The sequence below is a fragment of the Lissotriton vulgaris genome, chromosome 5, assembly GCF_964263255.1.
Source record: "Lissotriton vulgaris chromosome 5, aLisVul1.2, whole genome shotgun sequence".
NCBI classification, from domain to species: Eukaryota; Metazoa; Chordata; class Amphibia; order Caudata; family Salamandridae; genus Lissotriton; species Lissotriton vulgaris.
The window spans coordinates 320,114,241-320,126,875 of NC_141693.1; positions in this window are offsets into that span (position 1 = coordinate 320,114,241).

Below are 12,635 nucleotides of genomic sequence, written 5' to 3' on the forward strand. Positions count from 1 at the left end.
GAGTGACCATCCCGGCCGTATTTATTAAAACAAAAATTAAAACATTAAACGTTTCATGTTATGTACAATTTCATTACCATATTGCGATGTTTGGCTAACCTTAACAGATTCTCTAATACAGAGGTTCTCCTAGCCGAACTAGCATCCTACAAACATTTCTTGACATATTGAAATTGTACAACCTAACGTTTAAGGGCCAACGGCAAGGTCATAACCGGTGTCAAGATCCCTAACCAGACTTACCCCTCCCACTTGGGCTGGGCGACAGCACGGAGGCGTACCTCAAGTGCAACTATTACCAATTTCCCTTGACTTGACGGGGGCACCTAAAGACTCGACGCCAGTTAAAGGTCGTTCGAATACTCGTGTGAGGTATCTAGAAGGTACCGTAGACCTTATCCCAACCCCACACAACTTACCGCATCTGCCGTCGCAGATGTCACTGGCCCCGGGAAATTCCCCAGGAGGGGGCTGTAACCCCTCCTACAAAGGAAGGGGCCTTGACCGCCTTTCCTTTACTTCCGGCGACCCATCCTTAGAAGGGACCGCCTCCCCATTGAGGGGCCAATGGCCACCTCTCCCGAGCGCTCCCATCCGTGTTGGGTGACGCCCACTCATAGGGATCTACTAATTAGTGCTCACCGATCATGACCTTACCGCCTACCAAATAAATACGACAGTGCTAACTAAAACTCAGAATACCTTGGCCACTATGACCGAAAGGGCATGCATAAAATTCAATACTAAATCTGAATCTCTTTAATGGTAAAAACGTACTCAAACAGACCATTCTTTATTAACTCAATATCAACATGATACTCCAACCTGGAAACGAGAACACAAGCAAAATTAATCAACTTTATTACAAACAACTGGCTGTCTTCAGGGGCTGGTGGGTGGGTCAAAATTGGCTCTTCGTTCTGTCCCGAGCTCACGTGCAGCGAGGAGGTGCAGCTTCAGAGCACAAGAACAAGAGGCCGTCTTCTGGTCTTGCGTCCCTTTTTATCCGTCTTCAGGGCGGGCGTATACCCGCCCCTGCCTGCCCCGAGGGCGTGGCTGGCTGCGTCAGTGTCTAGGCCAGCCCACTCTAGGGCGGGAACAGGCGCGCCCCGGCTACGCCGCTTCGGGCATACCAGCCGAGACGCGCCTCCCGCCCAAAAATGGCTTCCCGGGGGGATCGAGGCACTCAGCCATACGTTCGGGGGGACCAAGTTGGTCGCCCCTTTCCATATGGCCGAGATACCCGCCACCCCCTCTCAACACAATCCCCAAAGGAGGGAAACCGGAAACAGTTCTTAAGTTTTTGGAAGTGGGATGGAGTGACCATCCCGGCCGTATTTATTAAAACAAAAATTAAAACATTAAACGTTTCATGTTATGTACAATTTCATTACCATATTGCGATGTTTGGCTAACCTTAACAGATTCTCTAATACAGAGGTTCTCCTAGCCGAACTAGCATCCTACAAACATTTCTTGACATATTGAAATTGTACAACCTAACGTTTAAGGGCCAACGGCAAGGTCATAACCGGTGTCAAGATCCCTAACCAGACTTACCCCTCCCACTTGGGCTGGGCGACAGCACGGAGGCGTACCTCAAGTGCAACTATTACCAATTTCCCTTGACTTGACGGGGGCACCTAAAGACTCGACGCCAGTTAAAGGTCGTTCGAATACTCGTGTGAGGTATCTAGAAGGTACCGTAGACCTTATCCCAACCCCAGATTGCTGTGCAAGTAATTCTTTATTATAATGAGCTGCAAAGCTCAATGTTTTCTTTCCGCAATTCGGCCTTGATCAAGGGTTGGTGCCAATAATTCAATTCAGTGCTTATAAACAGTTCATCAACACCAACAATGCCTGAACAGTGCACAATATATTAGCTAAAGAAATATCCATATTTAAATGGAGCAGTGGTTCACACTAAGCAATGAATATCAAAATTCCAACCATGTCACATATCAATATTTCACATACATATACCCATGCACCATGATGTGAATCCCACATTTTTATAATTTCATAATAATATCTTCACAATCACTTTAAGGGCTATTTTAATGTATAATGACCTGATTAGCAGAGCTCAAAGACATATAAAGCCATTTAATGCATCATAGCCAATTGATTGGCTCCTGTAATAACCCAATATATCACCATTTTACAGCATCATTGCATGAGATGTACTATACTTATAGAATAAAATAACATGTGATGAAGAAAAACCTCCAAGGTTATGAGGAAAAACAGGCCACATGGGGAACTAAAACTCGAGTTTATTAGACTCCCAACATACTGGTGATTCCATTTGTATGTATACATAAAGAAACACACTATTATTGTAAATACTAATGATTAATTATACCAAGAAAAGCTTTAAATAAAGCCCAAGTGTGGAAAGTATTTATGAACATGAACAATGAACATCATATATTCAGCCGAAGTGGGTAATGCTTAGCTTTCTTTGGATTCTAGTCTTCCTCTCTTGACTCTATGACATCCCAATCAGTTCCCAAGTACCTGTATAAAAATTGTGACATAAGTTAAAAATAAATGATTAAAAACATTGTACAAATGTGATTATCACATAACCAGCAATACAAGATTGAAATAATATGTCAACTTGATTCCAACTTGTTCCTAGGTGTACACTCGGTTCCTCTTCAATATTTAGGCCATGAGGTCCCTTTGTTTCCTGCTTCACTATCAATCCCGATTCAGGTTTCCTAAGCATCAGCTCTCTGTTGCTTCCTTTCTTGCAAGAGGGACCCATGTCAATTGCACAGAAACTTTATAGGTCTATATCACTTCTGGGGTACTCCTAGAAGTGTCTTTCCACCAGATATTGGCAATCCCTGTTCTGTATGGCTCTCATATGTTCCAATACCCTCTTCTATACTGAGTGTATAGTGCCACACACACATTTTTTCCCACATGGACATACCACAATGTATATGACAGGATCCATATGGTATACTGTGTATCCAGTTCCAAGGATGTACACTTTTGCTATGTAATGCTATGTAATACAATGTTCCCGGCCATAAGCTCAGAGAAAATAATTTGGGACTTTAAAGTGCCCATGATTATAACAGATAAAACATTTTTCCTAACACCCCAATAGAGGGGGAGGTTTCAATTTTTTAGAGCTATTTTTTTAAATAGCCTTTACAGCTGATAACGTGTCTGACAGCAAAATATAATTCAAAATCCAAAAATTAACTGCTTTAGCTTTTGTCCCTAATGTTCAAGTAGGCTATCCTCCGCCATTATTCAGTCACAAAATGAAGAATGATTGGCACCACTTTCAAATTAATGAGAAACGGATAGATTGGCTTTCTAAAAGGTCAGGCTAAGCTGTTGACAGTTGACATACCTCTTTACTTATCTTAATTTGAAATGCCTAACCTAGGGCCCTATTAGGATGGCAGACGGACCTGTGTCCGTCCGCCACCCCAGAGGATGAGGGACCGTCCGCAGGGGCAGCGTCGGTCCCTCCGTGCAAATTAGGATGTGACCGCCACCCTGGCGGTCACATCCTATATGTTTAACATTGCGGCGGGTGCTGCATGAAGCAGCAACCGGCAGCAATGTTAAAATTGCATGCTTCGCATTTGAATGCACAAAGCGGCAGGCACCGCGCGGTGCCTGCCGCTTTCTGCATGCAAATGCAGGGGGGTACCATAGGTACCCCCATGTGCACCCCCACCACCCCGTCACACTGGAGGCCCGCAATGGGCCCCCAAAGAAATCACCGTATGCCTTTCCACGACAGAGAAGCCGCCGCGGAAAGGCATCTGTTCACCCCATCCTAATATGGCTGGGGGTGTCTGTCAGACACCGCCTCCATATTAGAGCTGACCCCCCAGCCATCCTAATCTGGCGGGGGGGTCTTTGAAGGCTCCGCAGCGGTTTTTCCGCATCCTCCTGGCCGGCGGACACATCCGCCGGCCTGGAGGATGCGGAAAAAACTCAATCCTACTCGGCCCCCTATTTTCTAGCATTTTTGGGAAATGTTAAAAAAAGAGTAATATTTCCAAAAAATTAGAGAAGAAAACTCTTTTAGATATAGTCTTTAGTCACCAATAGCTAAAAATAATGTCAGAAATGAAAGAACGACTCCTATGTAAGGTACAACAGCATGTTTATTAGCACTGATTATTTACAAAATATGCAGACATTTACAGTACCAAGCATGCTAAAATTACAACCATCTATATTTTCCTGTCTTGCAAACTTTTATGCAATTCAAATTGGCTTTTTTTTGTTTTAAATTTTACCTAAAGAAGTCATCTTTCTTAGAAGGACAGTAGTTTGTTAAGAACATCAACTATTCCAGTGATTAATAATCCATTTAAAAAACAGATTTTTAAAAAAAATTCCAAACCAAGAAACATAAATCATAAAAAATAACTATCCATCAAATTTACACTAAAATTGCTTACAAATCAAGGCAAAGGAAAAAAAAGAAAAAAATCAGTAATTAAAAAAAGAAAATCCAGTATGACATATCTACTGCAACCTGCATGGAAAAAGGGTTAAAATGCACAATTAAAACAACATTGCAATGAATATCTCTACATAATTTCTACCTCTCCAATGCAGCAGCACCTCTCAATCATGTCCGCAATGCTCCACTAACTAACAAAAGAGAGCTAAAACCAGGAAATATGTCAAGAAAAGTGCACTTGACCCTTATGTCTAGTGGCACATTTAGGTTTCTTAGAAACTTGGTGGACCGCATTATTTTGTGCTGGTTTGGGCCCCCTGTGTTTAAGCCCTGGTGTCAATAACTGTGCCGTTGTGGCTGTTGAGGTCAAATTGAAGGTGGATGCTTCTTCAAATCTGCGAGGTCCCCAGGCATGTTACAATTTGTTGCATTTAGCCCGTCTGTATCCCTTCTCCCTCCAGTCAAAGTGTCAGTTCGGTAAGTTTGATTTCAGTGGAAATTACCCCAATTGTTCTCTGGAGCATTCAAACAATTGAGGTAGGTTTTGAAGGCAAGTTTGATGGTATACCCTGGGCACCCACCACCCACTTACTCCCGATATCCAGCATCTGGGGTACTACTGGTTTTCCTCATTCCTACTTCCCAGTATGAATTGTGCCAAATAGAGTCACCAGGAGCTTATTAGGATAAAAACATACAAGCAGACAGGCTGTCTCGCTGTGTACAGCTCTGATGAAGTGGGTTTACACAATGTTATGTTATGTTATGTTAATAATTGCTTGTAGAGCGCACGTACACCGGGAGGTTTCATGGCGCTAACTCTAGTGTGTGCCGGGACTAGCAGAAGTTACATGTGAGCCTGTGTGAATAGCCATGTCTTGAGCGATCTCCTAAAGCCTAGGAGGTTGTTGATCGGATTTCCAATGGAAGGGAGTTTCATAATCTGGGGGCCAGAGTCGCAAACCTGCGTCCGCCCTGGCGTTGGAACTTAAAAGACGGAATGGCCAGGAGATGGAGGTTGCCGGAACGAAGGTTGCGGGAGGGGATGTACCTAGGAAGGAGGTTTTTGATGAATTGGGGGCTACGACCGTGGAGGGACTTAAAGATAATGCAGGCTGTCTTAAAAGAAAAGCGTTGGGGGATTGGGAGCCAGTGAAGTTTTTTTAGCAAGGGTCTGGCCGATTGCCAACGCGGTTGCTGATAAATCAATCTGGCCCAGCTGATGACGTTTGCTGAGGAAGATTGGAGGCCTAAATAAATTGAGTTGGCATAAACCAAGTGTGATAGTGCCAGGGCTATCACCACCTGGATCAGGGTCAAGTGGTGAGCATGCGGCTGATCTTCCTGATCTTGCGGAGCTGGAAGAAACAGGAGGACACAACCGTGCCTACTTGAGTTTTTAGGGAAAGATCATTATCAATGATCACCCCAAGGCTTTTCACCGAGGGAGATGGAATGGGCAGAGGACCGACTTCTGGAGGCCAGTAGTGTGGGCCTAAGAAAGTTTGGCTACTTCCGTTCAGGACTAGCTCGGTCTTGCCAGGATTCAGCTTCAGATGGTTTAGGTCCATCCATTGACGGATGTGAAGCATAGTGCCCTGGAACACCAGGATAGATTCAGGGGAATTATCAATTGTGAAGATCAATTGGAGATCGTTAGCATAGTTAAAAGTGGTGACCTTAAATTCCTTTGAGGACTGAATCAAGGGTAACAAATACAAATTAAACAATAGGGGAGACAGTGAGGATCCTTGAGAGACACCACAGAATGTGGGAAGTTTGGAAGCAGTGAAAGGGGATAGGCGTACCACTTGGGTGCGGTTGCTAAGAAAGGACCGGATCCAACTATAGACCGAATCACGGATGCCGGCCTGTCTGACACGGTTCAATAAGATGGTGTGATCGACCGTGTCAAATGCGGCCGAAAGGTCCAGGAGGACCAAAGCCTGGGGGATTTCTTTGTCGGCATTTCCTCGGAGGGCATCCACTACTGCAGTGATGACCATCTCGGTGGAGTGGGCAGGGCGAAACCCAGCTTGATGGGGGTCTAAGTAATCGGACTGCTCCACGAAGTTGGAAAGGTGAGAGGCTATGTGCGCCTCAAGGACCTTAGCCAAGTAGGGGAGGAGGGAAATGGGCCTGTAATTGGAGGGGTTTAGGGGGTCCGCTCCCGTTTTTTTCAGGAGGGGGACAACGACTGCCTCCTTAAAGGCTTTGGGTACCCTGCCCTGAGACAAAAATTTGTTTAGGAAGGTCAGGATAGGGGGCGAGAGGACCAAGAAAATGTCCTTTAAGGTGTGCGGGGGTCAGCAGTCCCTAGGTGAGCCGGACTTTACCCTAGCCAATAGGGCCTGTACAGAATGTGCATCTATGAGTGGGAAGTGGTCAATTGTGTGGGAGCTGAGTATTATGGCTGGGGGATCCATCTTAGGGCCGGAAACAGGGATGCTAGCTTTGATGGTGGCGATCTTTTCCAGGAAGTAATTGTTAAGGGAGTCACACAAATTTTGGGTAGTCGCGGGTTTGGGGAGAATGCTCTCAGTATTGGATAGCTCGTTCACTATAGCAACGATGTCTTTTGATTTGTTATTCGATTTTTCAATTTTTTGGGCAAAGTAGGCAGCTTTAGCTGAGATGATGGCTTTTTTATAGTCTGTACGGCGGCCAAATACAGGAGTTTAGCATCCGGAGCGTAGGCCCGTTTCCATTTCCTCTTTTTGGCGGATGTCTAATTTTTGAGCCCTCGGATCAGGAGAGAACCATTTCTGGGCTTCAGAGTGGCGGGCGATTTTGAGTTTTTTAAGTGGAACATGTTTGTTGCTAGCTGCTAGTAGCCAGGCAGATATATTGGCTTCAGCCATATCCACATCCACGTTGTCTGCAGGGGTGGAGCTGGCTAGACTGTCCAAGAAGGCCTGTTTATCGAGGGTTCTCAATTTTCTAATAAGACCCCCCTCAGACGCCAGGGGCTTGCTGCAGGTCAGCATAGAGACGGTGAAGTTGATTAAGCGGTGATCGGACCAGATACATGGTGATATAGTGGGTATGGAGACTGTAAGGTTAGTGGTCCATACCTGGTCCAGAATGTGGCCTTTAATATGTGTAGCAGAAGAGATATAGTGACTAAAATTGAGGTTAGAGAGGAGTTCAATTAATTCAGTGGCGTGGGGACTGCCAGATTCGTCGTTGCACCAATAATTGAGGTCGCCAAGTAAAAGTATTTTTGCGTAATCCGTGACCACAGTTGCCAGCTGCTCACTCAGTGAGAGGGGAAATGATGGCATGTGTTGAGGGGGTCTGTATATGAGGGTGCAGATTAATGGACCTGCATTGGAGTCGAGTTTAATAATCATATTCGGCCGATTCACAGAACTAACTTAAGACAAAATCCTAAACGTACTACTTTTGGTATTCACAGAAGTTAGGATTTTGTCTTAAGTTTGTCTTAAGACAGACTTAAGACAAAATACTAACTTAAGTCTGTCATAAGACAAACTTAAGACAAAATCCTAACTTCTGTGAATACCAAAAGTAGTAAGTTTAGGATGTTGTCTTAAGTTAGTTCTGTTAATCGGGCCCTCTGTCTGCTGCGAGGAGATTTAAGGGGGACAGAAAGGTGAAGATGTGGTCTTTGTGAATAATGGCCGCTACTCTGCCTCCCACTTTTCTTGGGCCCCGGTTGACATGTAAGATGTAATAGGTGTCAGGGAGGGCTGCCAGGATATCAGGTGTGCGGGTTTAAAGTACAGGGGGCACTGGGGTGATGTGGTCTGTTGGCCCGTTGGAGAGCAGAGTTGATATGTAAGGGCAAATAAGATGATAGAGGCAGGCCCTCTCCAATGAAAATGTCAACAGCATGCAGGAATAGAACCGAGGTTGCGTGTGCAGGAGAAATGCTATAACAAGCAACACGCAGCATGCAGGCGGCAGTCGTCACTTACCTCCTCCCCTGCTGCTATCTCCAGCCACACTCAGCTACATAGTCAGGGCCCGATTCACAGAACTAACTTAAAACAAAATCCTAAACTTACTACTTTTGGTATTGACAGAAGTTAGGATTTTGTCTTAAGTTTGTCCTAAGACAGACTTAAGACAGACTTAAGTTAGGATTTTGTCTTAAGTCGGTCTTAAGTCTGTCTTAAGACAAACTTAAGAGAAAATCCTAATTTCTGTGAATACCAAAAGTAGTAAGTTTAGGATTTTGTCTTAAGTTGGTTCTTCGAATCGGGCCCTCAGAATCAGAATCAGGGAGTATGACACATGATGGCACATGATGTGGTACAACACACACAGGTGACAGCAATGATGGTGTCTTTCCGAGTCCGTTGGATTAGGAAACCCGCTGGTGGGCTGCTGGTGGGCCGTTATTTGAAAAACCTTTTAGATTCTTTTTTTTCTTTTTGGAGTCTCTGGGTAATTTTATAACCAGGGTGGAAATAGGAACAAAATTGAAGGCGTGAGTACGAGCATAAATATGAAAAAGTCCACGAAAAGGACCCACGTTATGGTGCAACACTCCTGCGCCAAAAAGAAATTAAGTTACCAAGACGGGTCTTTCCTTGGTCTTCCAATGTTCTGTTTGCTCTCTTACTCCCTTGCTCCCACCACCCTGCCATACACCCAAGCCTACCTGTCTCTACAAGTACGTCAGTTATTACTCCTACTGCAGAGACTCTGTTGGTTTCTGGGGGCGGGGCTGGGCCCAGTGATGCCAAGGCACTGCAGGGGGAGGAGTGGTGGCACTCCAAGTGTGTATGACACTTTGACCAGACATCTCGGCCTGCCCAAAACAGCCATGCACACTTGCCACTTTCTCCATCCAGGCCGCACTACATCCATTGAAATGAGAAATCATAGTTCAGTCTTATTATGTGTTCGTTCTGCAGGGAAATACAGATCCCCAAGTAAGTAACAGCTGAACACTCCCTCAAAGTTGGCCTATCCAATTTAAAATGAGAAGGTACTTGTGTCTTATTGGAATTTAATTTATATCTGGAAAAAGAAGCAAAAATATCTATCTGCTTCATGTTTAATAAAATGCACAGAGGCAGCAGAGTCGGATGTAAAAACAGCAATATCATCCGCATAGGCAGTGACCTTCAGGATTGCGGTAGGAAAGGTTGTATGTTTGTATTTTTATGTAGTGCACATAAGAATGGTTCAATGTAAAGCACAAATAATAACAGTGAAAGGGGGCATCCCTGATGCATACCCAGACACATACGAAATGGGGTAGACAGTAAGATTGCATAGCTTAGGGCATGTATGTGTGCCACATGTGCACCCATGCACTATTCAGGGGTGCAACAGGGTGTCAATGTAACACCCTGCCACCCTTGTAAGTCTTCCCCCTTTTACCGATTCGGTATTTACCGAATCGGTAATTCTCATTCATTCCTATGGGCCTCCAGGCCCATAGGAATGAATGTGAATTACCGAATCGGTAAATACCGAATCGGTAATTACCGAATTTTACCGATTCTGTAAAATTTACCGAATTTTTTCCTACATAGCATTTACCGATTCAAAAATACCGAATTGGGAAAATTCGGTATTTTAGAATCGGTAAATCTAGATTACCTACATATGGCCCTTGATGCTTTAGGTGACTTGTCCATTTTTAAAAAAAATACCATATCTGTCGTATCCCATGATGAAGGCACTGCTCCACTAGCCCCTATTTCTTGTATGACCTCGAGCAAGCCTGTTATTATGATATCTTTAAAGACTTTATAAAACTCAGTTGGTATTGAGTCGTCGCCCGCGGCCTTACCAGAGGCAACAAAGTCAGGGCCTCCAGAATTTTCCCACATACAATAGCTTGATTTAGAGAGGCAGACTCCTCTGCCTGCAGTCTCAGAAGATCAGCCCTTTTTAGATATATAGACAAAGCTTCCCATCTAGTAGATAGGGTTGTTCGTAAAGACTTTGATAGAACTGGAAGAATTGTTCCACTACTAAATATGGGTCTGTATTAAGTGTACCATCTGCGCCTCTAATAGCCTTGATTTGTCACTTAGCTTTGTTATCATCCAGCTGATGTGCCAGCACCCTCCTGACTTGTTCTCCATATTCATATTGAAGGGAACGATGCTTATTATAACAAGCGGCCACCTTTTCCTTAAGTATCCTTCCCATAGATGCGCATTTGTCAATTAAAGAGATGTACAGCTGTACCTGATTTTTTCCTTATTGTCTTATTTCTTCAGCATGAAGAAATTGTAGGTTTGTTATTGATGACCAGACAGCTCTAGTGGCTGCTTCTCTAGCTTTGTTTTGCCGCAGGACATATTGCTGAGTGATACCCCTTATGAGCACCTTCATTGCATCCTAAAAAATACCCGGAATACTGTGTTAAGGTTATATCATATGAATTCTGTCACTTTTTTATGGATATTTGGGACATAATCACTATCTGTCAATAAGTAGCGTGGAAATGAAAATGGACGCCTAGGTTTGCTTGCTGACTGAGATTGGAAGGATAACAGAATAGGGTTGTGGTGAGAGGTTATCCTAGGGCAAACTTCCATTATAGCAGATTGTAGTATTGGATCAGCAATCCAGGCCATGTCAATCCTGGAATACTGCTTATGTGGGGCTGAATAATAGGTGTACACTGGCACTGCTGGATACAGTAAGCGCCAAGCATTTTTCAGGCCATGTATCCGTGCTAATTCGAGACTAAATGTCCTTACTTTCATCATTATTAAAGCTGCACGGCGGTTAGTGGAATCTATAGCATAATTCATGACAAAGTTGAAATCCTCCATAGTTACAAACACACCTGCTAATCTAGTAATTCCAAAGTTAAAAAATCGACTACATCAGGATTGTTGGCGTTAGGTCCATAGATAGAACAACATACATATTCCGAACACGAGATTTCAAGCTGGGCAATTGCCCATATACCCCTGTCACCGGCTTCAACCCTGTGAATGTTGTATCCAAGTGATTTGCTTGCCACTACAGCAGTTCCCCTAATAGAAACACTCTGAGATGTGCAAAGTATTGGTTGGTATCCTAGCTGTTTAAAGAGTCCCCTATCCGTAAAGGCGAAATAAGTTTCCGTCAAAAAAACAGTATGGGGTTTATATACTTTCAATTCTTCACACACAAGTTGACTCTTCCTTCCTAAATTTAAACCCGAGACATTCCACCCGACACATCTAATTGGCCGCATGCTAACTCATTGTTTTAGCATAACGTATGCATTTTCCAAACCAGCCCATACATTTCAGCATATAGGGCCTCATTTATGAGGCCGCGCGTCACTTTTACGCCACTGGTGCGTCACTTCTTGTGGCACACCAGCAGCGTAAAAAATGTGCCTTGTTGCACCTTATTTACAAAGTGACGCATCTAGGTAGGTGCGTCACTTTGTAAACCCGTGCGCTACATTATACCTGCGCCAGGTATAATGTATGAATGGGGGCGTTCTGACGCAAAAAAAGGTCATAGAAGTGACGCAGTGAAATCTATAAGATTTCACTGCGCCACTTCTAGGATGCAAATGTGTCAATTTATTACGCCTGCCTCACAGCAGGCGTAAGACTGATGCAGGCCCTTTCACATGGGGCTTGCCCCATGTGAATGGACACATTGCTGGAGTTGCATCACTTTTGTGACACACTCCAGCAATACGTCACTTTTGCGCCTACAGATACGTCAGAAATACTGACGTATCTGTAACTCCTTGCGCAATGATGCGTCACACTGTAAATATGACGCATCATTGGTGTCGCAAGGAGGGCGCAATGAAAAGAGATGCATCGCTGTTTTCACGCAGCGATGGGTCACTTTTCATAAATGAGGCCCATAGCCTTTATTAGAAAAAATAACAAAGAAATATTTCCATATAATCACATATAATCGTATATCACAAGCAATGGAGACATTTCTGCTCTTTATTTTCAGGACCTGGTTACAGTCCCTAAGCAACAGCCACAACATGATATCCGGCAAGGCACTGGTAAGAGAGACAGTGGCGGACAGGAATGCTTACTCGTTGTTCAATAAATGTATTGCAGATTTTATTATGGAGTCGGTGTCTCTACCATAGAATACACCATCTTCTCACATTGAGTCAGGGGAGTAAAGCAGGTCCCATCGGTGCAGTAGGCCCCCCACCTCTTTTGGGGCCACCAACCTTTCAGGGGACCCACATTGAAACCAAGACCAATAG